Source organism: Aptenodytes forsteri, unplaced genomic scaffold, assembly GCF_000699145.1.
Source record: "Aptenodytes forsteri isolate BGI_AS27 unplaced genomic scaffold, ASM69914v1 Scaffold15, whole genome shotgun sequence".
In the NCBI taxonomy this organism is placed as follows: domain Eukaryota; kingdom Metazoa; phylum Chordata; class Aves; order Sphenisciformes; family Spheniscidae; genus Aptenodytes; species Aptenodytes forsteri.
Window position 1 is genome coordinate 25,919,269 of NW_008795129.1, and position 8,951 is coordinate 25,928,219.

Below are 8,951 nucleotides of genomic sequence, written 5' to 3' on the forward strand. Positions count from 1 at the left end.
TGGGAGTAAAAGCTCTTCTTTATGCAAAATGTGTATGTATATAAAACTCTTAGGTATAGTATTAACATATTTAAATTATCATAAAAATAAATGATGCACCAAAACCTTCCCCGGCTTTTTTCTTTTTTTCTTAAAAAATAGTTATGGATATTATTCTCAGAGAAACGTCTTATGTGTGGGCATGCTAAGAATTCATGATTTCATTGCACAGCAGAGAATATGTGAGTTTTATGTGTGATTCACAAAGAAAATTAGGTGTGAAAGTGGGATAAGTACTGGGATGTACAGTAGATAGCTACCTCCAAGGCAAGATTTACATACAGATATTTGTATTGTGTTATGGAACCTACTTATTGTAACCATAAAAATTATTTGTACATCGATTTCCATGGAGTCAAATTTTAAATATGGAAAAGGTAGTAATTTCTTCCAAATGAGTTTTTAAAAAAAATACCGAGGGGACAAGATGCAGCAGAGACCATAGAAACAGCCTCATCACATGATGCAGCAAATGGTAACCAGAAATTTACAGCAAATGGAAACCAGAAATCTCCATTAAAAGCACTACATAGTGTAGAATCAATGTAATCCGACATCACTGCCTGAAAAACATATTTTACATATTGCTATCCAATTTCTAGAAATGATTTTGCTGTAAGAGAAAGGAGAGAACACAGAATAACAAAATGAGATGAAATGCTCAAAGCTCAATTGTTGCACGTTTTTATCCATGTCTTTTAAAGGTGCAAGAAAACCAGTGGAAGTTATTCAAATTTAGACAGATGGCAGAAAAATGGTATCCACAAAATATTAACTGTAATAACATTCAATCTAAATACAATTCTAATGAGATAAAGGTCTCTGTCTTCCTTTACCATCTTCTCACAGTTTTTCCTATATTGGTAATTATTAATAATCACACTGGGTTCTCATGCCGTACCTGACACTCTCAAACAGCAAATCATTTTTAATGGAGAGCAAAACAGGGAAACTGAGGGCTGGCTGGATTAACTATTTTGCCCAAGGTCACAAGCAGGTCGATTTATGGGTGGGAACTGAAATTAGACTCAGGCTCTATCATTTGAACAACACTGTCAAACACCAGCAGATGCGTTGCAAAGCAGGAATGCGAGTGGCCCCAGCTGATGCACCCCAAAAGCCTGCCAGCAGCCCTTCACTCCTCTGGAGGAATTACAGAAAATATGAATACCTGGTTTAGAGCCAAGCCTACAAACACACGCTTACCTTACCAAGGTCCAAGCGATCCCACGGACAACAGCTCTTAGCAAAGCGCTTTTTAAAAACGAGCAATATTTAACTCATATTATGCTCTCATCTGGACTGGAATATCTGGATTTGTTTTTGGCAGGTGTAGAGATGAGACAAAACAGCATCTTGGCTCCAGCCTGAAATATCCCTAAAGATACTCACTGAAAGATGGCAGAAACCTGAAATCATATCTGAACCACAAGCAAGATTTGCCCTTAAACCCAGAGCAAAATCCTGCCCAAACTGAGCACTGGGCTGAACACCGACTTCTTCAGCCTCCCACAATCTGTTTGTTAAAGCCGGGAATTTACCGTCCGATTGACACAAGTGGCAGAGGATCACCCCGCCTGCTTCCAACGGCGCTAAACTGCCTCACAGCAGCAAAACTTCAATGGCTGCTAAAAGAGTACGAAGAAGGAACTTCCCCCCCCCCCCCTTTTAAGCAATAGCAGAAATACCCTTTCCTGTGCCCCAGCTCACCGGCACACACACTTTCGCGCCCATGAAGACACGGGCATTTTCCTGTTTCCAAAGAACAGATGACTTTTTCCTCAAATCTACCTCACATCATTGATTTCTTCCCTTATTATGCTAATCAGCCATGCACCCTCCGCCGCCGCAAGCTGGGTGCTGCAGGAACACGCCATGGCTCTGCCTTGTGGTGGATCTCTTGCTGTGGCCATTGGCTGTGCTGGTACTGACAATACCCTTCTTATTCTTAAGGCAGATTTTACGATAAACCAGCAAGGTTCGTACAAATGCTCTTTATTGTTGTTGATATAGTCTGCTTATTCTCTTACTGCTACCCAATGCTAAAGACTAGCAAAACAATTCAGGCACCAGATATCAATTTCTGATAGCCTTGCACCAATAATATCTATTCCCCCCAACTAAAGTATTTGACTACTCAGTTTCTTAATAAGTTTTTTAAAAATGTACTCAAAAGTATTAGTAAAAGCACTCTCCTAGATGGTACTTTACATGAAATTTTATCTATTGACATCACCACTATTCTGTATGGGTTTTTTTTTTTTTTAAAGTGTAACAAATATATTTACCTTTTTATGTATAATTTTATCAGAAAACCTAATAAAAAGATAGTAAAGAAGCAAAGTTAGCTATTAGATAACAGTCCTGGCTGCCAAAAGCCATAATCTGACACAGATTGAGCCTGGTACAGTAGTCAATTAATGGCTCAGTGCTCATACAATAATGACCTACTAACCTGACGGTGTGTTGCTCTCACATTTTGCTATCCCCTGGGATGCTACTGTCACTGTGTTATCTATTGCCTGCTTCCCTATCAAAGAAAATAAGCAGAGCTGAAATGTATGTACGCATCAAGCTCTGTAGTTCATTGCACACCAACCCCAGCAACTGGAGGAACAATAGATTTATAAGTTTATCCTACATTAAACCAAACATGCCTGACTGCACTGTAAATTACTAAATAATAAACCAGGTGGTGTAAGATCTTGACTTGGACAGAATATAAAAATCTATCAACCTGTAAAATACAATAACCATAAACGTGCTATGTAGCTGATGGCTCAGGTAAACCATCCACCTCCAGCAACAGAGGTTTTTCTGGAGTAAATTGCAACAAAAGGTTTACTAAATTTAGGTCTTGAGCACTTTTTCATTTTATGCAACACCATCAATAGGAGAAATATAATTGAGCTAAAAACAGTGGCAAATGTGTTTGTTTTGTTTACATTTCTTTGTCTCTAATGGAGCTATTTCATGGTAATGTGCTATGTTTCCTAGCATATTGCCACCGGCATTTAGTCTGATCTCTAAAGAGAAGATGAACTACTGCATAAGGGCATACTTCTTCAGTATTCAAACTTAACATTCAAATTAGATTGAAGTAGTACGGGAGGTACAAAATGGAGAAAGCCGAAAGGTCAGGGCACTTGCTTCCTTTGAATGGACTAAATCTTGATTTAAAATAAACCCACAGCAATTGTGTTAGTGCAATAAAATATTTTGCATGCCATTGTACACACCATTAGCCCTACCCCAAATTATATCTGAGATTTTTAATAAGTGCTACCTTTGCTACCAAAATTAATTGCCATGAATCACAGAAAACATTGTATCAAGACATTCAAAAATGATTCAATAAATTATAACTTCAAAATCTACAGTAATAATTAATTCCATTCTAGGAGCTTTTCAATAAGCAAAGCAGGTTAAATTTATATGATTTACAAACAGTGTTTACATTCATAGAGGGACAACTAATTGCTGCACGGCTTGACATCATTACAGGAAAATGCTGGGGGATGCAGACAGTTTAATTAGGGGTGGCTTTAAGTTCACAATATGACTGGTATCATAGTGCTTTACTAATGTGCTTATATAGGATGATCATACAGTAACACGATTACATTTTTTCTTGCTGTATGCTTTGTCTTTACAACAGAAAATAAAGTAATTTTTGCATACAGGCAAGCTGACACAGTACATATTTCCCTCTCAATTTTATTCACTTGCTTTACAGACCATAAAGAAATGTTTCTTAACCTAACAAAGTGCCTACTCAATTACAGATACATGTACTTTGCTGATACGTGAGCAAAGCACATACAAATCGTGTGCTCAACCTCTCCCAAGTTCTCCCATTTAATGCTAAGCACCATAAACTCCCACTGAAATTAATGGGGACTCAGCACTCCATAAACAGAGCTCATCATTTGACTGGATTGAACCTTACATGAAACACACACACACACACACCCCTCTAATGGGGTTCAAGGCTGCTCTCTGGCCTGTTTTGGGGGAAAGAATGGAAACTGCCTTGCAGGGAGCACTTGAACTTTGGCAAGGCAGGCGCCCACGGGAACTTCTCCAGACTCTCCAGTAAAGCTCTTCCCTTCCCACCAACGCCCAGTAAAGCATCACCCAAACCCACTCCCAGCACCATAGATGAGTGCTTTTGCCACCAAACAACCAAGTAAAAGGGAAACGCGGAGGACAGGAGCATTGAGCCATAGTAGTGCTTGAGTGCATGACAGGAACCAAAGATCTCAACTCCATGATGTCTTAAACAAAATGGGGCAGAAACACAGGGTGAGGAGGACACATGAGTGGAGCACATTAGCACCCGACTGGCACATGGGCCATGGGCAGGCAGTCACGTACCTCCCATATGTATTTAGGTACCCAATGTCACAACTGAAGCCTTTTGTGACCCTAACCCAAGAAACCCAATTAATATCAGTAGCAAAACATCTTACAGACAGCGAAGTCTGTGCATCTGCCAAGGGTTAGAGTAAAGGTTGCTGTTACAACCCAGTTTCATGACTGAGTATTTGACGTGGTTGGGACAGATCCCCTAAGCATCCTACTCATTTCTTTTTAAGTAAACTATGCTGAAATATTACTATCCTATTATTATGAGGTATCTCCAGCACTATATTTTACAGTGGTTTATCCATTGATGGACAGGGAATATAGCATTGCTGTCCTGGAACATGAGGGTTGTTTACTGCAGTATCCTGCTTCTCTCAGTGTCCAGACATACCCCTTCAGAAGACTATAATCTTCCTGCTCTAGTGTCAGCATGGAAGTTTGCATTATCTGCTCATCTGTGTCTCCGTGTGCAATGGAGTCCTTTCACTCACCATGAAATGAAACCACCCTTGGGAGCCATTTAAAAGGCCAGAATTATTTCGGAAACCAGTTTGGGATAAGGAAAAAAATACTTTATCCAATTAAAAGTGCACAAGTAACTTAGATAACAAGAATACAAGTGCCCACCCACGCTGGAAATTGGCTAGGACAGAGGTGGCGCACCCACTGCTGCAGCGAGTGCTGTGGGATCTCTGCAAGAACCAAGGAGCAGTCTTGGGGCCACATCCCCATCCCGGGGATCCCAACCACTGCCAGCGCAGTGCCTCTGCGGTGGTTGCACACAGGTGCAGGAGACAGGAATCAACAGCAGTCTTCTCCTTGGTACTTGGTTAAGAAATATTCAAAATATGTCCTACCCAAGCAGTGATAAGAGATTTATTCCCCCACCCAACGTTACCCTTTTTCTTCTTTTTTTTTAATACCACACCACAGCTCCAAACTAACCATGTTCATGGTCTCTAATGTTGATGTTGACTCCCAATCCACTGAACAAGGGTATCTCTCCAGGTAGGAGCATCTCTTTGTCTCACGTCAGCAGCATTGGGCATATGCTGATTGCATGGCAGAGGCAAGAGGTTGCCTTTATTCACCACGTCTACATTCAGAAGGTTTTATTTTAAAAACAAAATCACTGGAAAAGTTATAGAAGAAGAATGAAAACTTTTAATTTCCATTTAGTTGCATGAAGTTTAGTCTTGGACATGTGGAAAAACCTTAGCCTATGAAAAAGGTAATGAGCTCTGTTTGCATGCCACAGTGTCCATGGAAAGTTTTTCTGCATTAGTTAGAAATTTAAATAATTTTCTGGCAATACATTTTTGATACGTAACTCCGTGTTACAACAACTGGCAATGGTAAAGTTGTTACGGTCTATTTATCTTTATTTAATTATTTTTATGCACCCATCACTGTAGCATCTGGATTCATTACAAAGATTAAATGTAACAATGCATTAAATTAAACCATCTAGTGGAAAATACAAACTGTTACCATCCTTAAAACACCCCAGCCAGTCCAACAACAACAGCAGCAACAACAAAACCCAAGATCTTTCAACATGCAGAAGTCCAATGGCCAGAGATGTGGACAAAGCCAAGAAGATGCCTTTTACCGCATGCGTGAGATGAGTGCATTTGGAATCAGGTACCAAACAAAATGTATCTGAAGTATGAAGGACCCTATGAGGCCTCTCTTTCAGAGCACCCTGCCTCCAAGTCTGCATTTTTGTTTGAGCTAAGAAGCTGCAGAGATGATGAATGCATGAAGAGATACAGCTGAAATCGTGTTTAGAAAAACAGGACTATAAATAGTTTGCACCATTCAGTAGTCTGGAGTGGTGGGCAACCTAACAACAGTTAAAAGAGGTAAATTTTGTTCCTCTTTGTATACGACTCTATTGATTTCACATTCTACGCTTTAAGAAAGTGCTGAGATCATTATCTGTCTTTTAATAGATTTTGACTCCGGAGACAAACATGTTGAGAGCTGTCATCATCAAGATGCCTGCTGTCATTGTGTCATCTTCTTAACCTAACGTAAGGAAATTCATATTTAGTGAACGAGGAAATTACTTTGGGTATGTATCATTCAAATCCTTAAGGATTATTGGCTAATTAGGAGCACAGTAATGTAAATTTGCCTTGTGTCAGGTTTTCAGGAACAGTAAAATAACATAATTAAGCAGTGAACAAAGTAGATCATTTAAGCTACTCTTCACTGACAAATGCATATGATGTCTAAATATACCATGGGCTTCTAAACTAGTAACTAATGAGAACTGACTATACTTGCTGGAAAGTCTAAAACAATGGTTTAAAAGAGTAATCGAGTATGTTAGTCTAGAGTAAATAGCTATAACTCATACTTAGTGCTACTAAGGAGAAGGAGGGTGATGTTTTCAAAGTCTCTCTGACTGCAAGCCTGTGTCCCTGGCTGGTGGGCACACGTGCAGTTTGAGTAGCTGCACAAGCAGAGGCAGCTCAGATACCTTCCTCCTCAGTTTAACAAGAAACCAGGGAATATGTGCAGCTGCAGCAAAGCCACATGGAAATTCAGCACAAAACCATGCAAGGTCTTTGCATATGCAATTGCATATGTGTTTTGGGTTTTTAGAACCTGATTCTCTTTTTTTCCTGCCTTGGTTCACCCTCTGTTTCCTGGATGGTGACTTTGCACAACATGCACTACCAGAGCATTGTGTTACTCGGCGCACAACCCCCATTTCACATCTCGTTCAAACAGCCCTGTCTGAAGTCAGTATCTGCAAGGTACTCTGTTACATCAGGAAAGCAGCACGAACCGGAGAGTGAAGCAACACGAGCCAGTGGCAGAGAGCAGCCACCTGCGGAGGATGCTCACTTCTCCATACAGCCCGCCCGCACTCCCGCAACTTACAGAAAATTAACGCAAACTGCACAGACAAATTCTCCTCATCCACTCCATGGGAACATTAATTTTTTTAACTGCAGATGTTTCTGTTTAATACCTGGACCTCGGCACCACAGCAGGTACCTCATGCCGGGGTGGGAACCGGCTCCACCCAGAGGCACATACTGAACTTGGTCTCTGAGCTCTTGGAGCTGATCAGCCCCATGCCTGAATGAGCAGTTCCCCAAACCAGGCATGGGCAGAGGATTTCCTCTGAAAGCCCTCAGATGAGAAGCACTGCCTTCTGCTCACCATCACCTAATTTATTTCTGTTGTTCCTGGGTGTGACAGTGCTCCCAGCCAGGGTTGATGCCAGCATCACCATGTCCTACCCACATTGCTAAGCAATATTTGTGCAATGCTCCCTACCTCTGCTCCTTATCCTTGTACCGCAACCTCTGACACCAGTGCCTGCAGCAGGCAGCCTGGCAAAGCCCCTGCATGGGGCAGGGCTCAGAGCGGGAATGGCGAAGGGGCAGGTTTGACATCGGGAGCACTGGTACGTCACTTCTTACTCAGTGTTTTGGGTGGTTGCTACCCACAGACAGCCATCACGCCACAAACAGCTCATGGAAAAACACCTCAGTGCTTCCCCTTAGTGACAACAGTTCACAGGTGGAGGTTTCCATTTTACAAATAAAAGGGTTTCCAGGCCCTCTGGTTTTCCCACTCACAGGCAATTTGTCTGCCCATACACTCTTACCCTTTCCTTCTTTCTCATACCAACATTAATATTTCTGACCTCTGCAAATTACCATGATTATAACATCCAGCTGCATCCATAGCATGAAACAATCATCTCCTGTGTCTAATTTATTGTGAACTTTTTCACAATGCAAATACTGGGAATGGTCTTCAGGATGCAGAAAGCCGTTATTGTCAGAGCTCCAGCTTGGTGTAAGGCACAAAAAAGGCACGAAGTGGGGATGAGGTGGCAGAGACACCCTACTCCCTTAGGGTGTAGGTGTCAACTACAACAGAGAAATCCCAGCCCAAGCGGAACTCAACAACATCAGATTTGAAAATATTTTAGAAGATGAGAGACAGTTGATTACCTTTCTAGCAGACATTAAGAAAACTGCAGAAGTGCTGGCATGGTTTACGGCACACTTTGCTAGCGGTGTTGTCCTAATTCAAGTCTGATGGGCACCAACACTCAACGTCCAAGAAAAGTCTAATTCCTAAACATTGCACCTCTGCTAATTTCAGAAAACTGTTACAATTAAAAGTGTTCAAACTTACCATTTCTCAGACTGCAAAGGCATGTAATTTTCTTTTGGTTTTCATACCAGAATTTGCAATTACATTAAGTCATTTACAATCGTCTTCTAATCAAAGAGATAATACATAGAATAAGGGTTTCAGAGCAATTAAATCTTTTTTCTACCATTAACTAAAAAAGGATATTTTGCAGCCTCTTTGTGCTGTAATGTAACAGCACAAATATAGTGCTTTGTTATCAGTTTAAAAATTGAAACCTCTGTGTATCCTTTTTCCTTCTGGATTCAAGTTAAGTAAAATTGCCTTTCATGAGAAATGCTTGCAAATTATCAGACTTCTTTTTAAACAAGCTGAGAGAGTACAGTAACAAATGTGTTCCTTGCAAAGTAATTTTA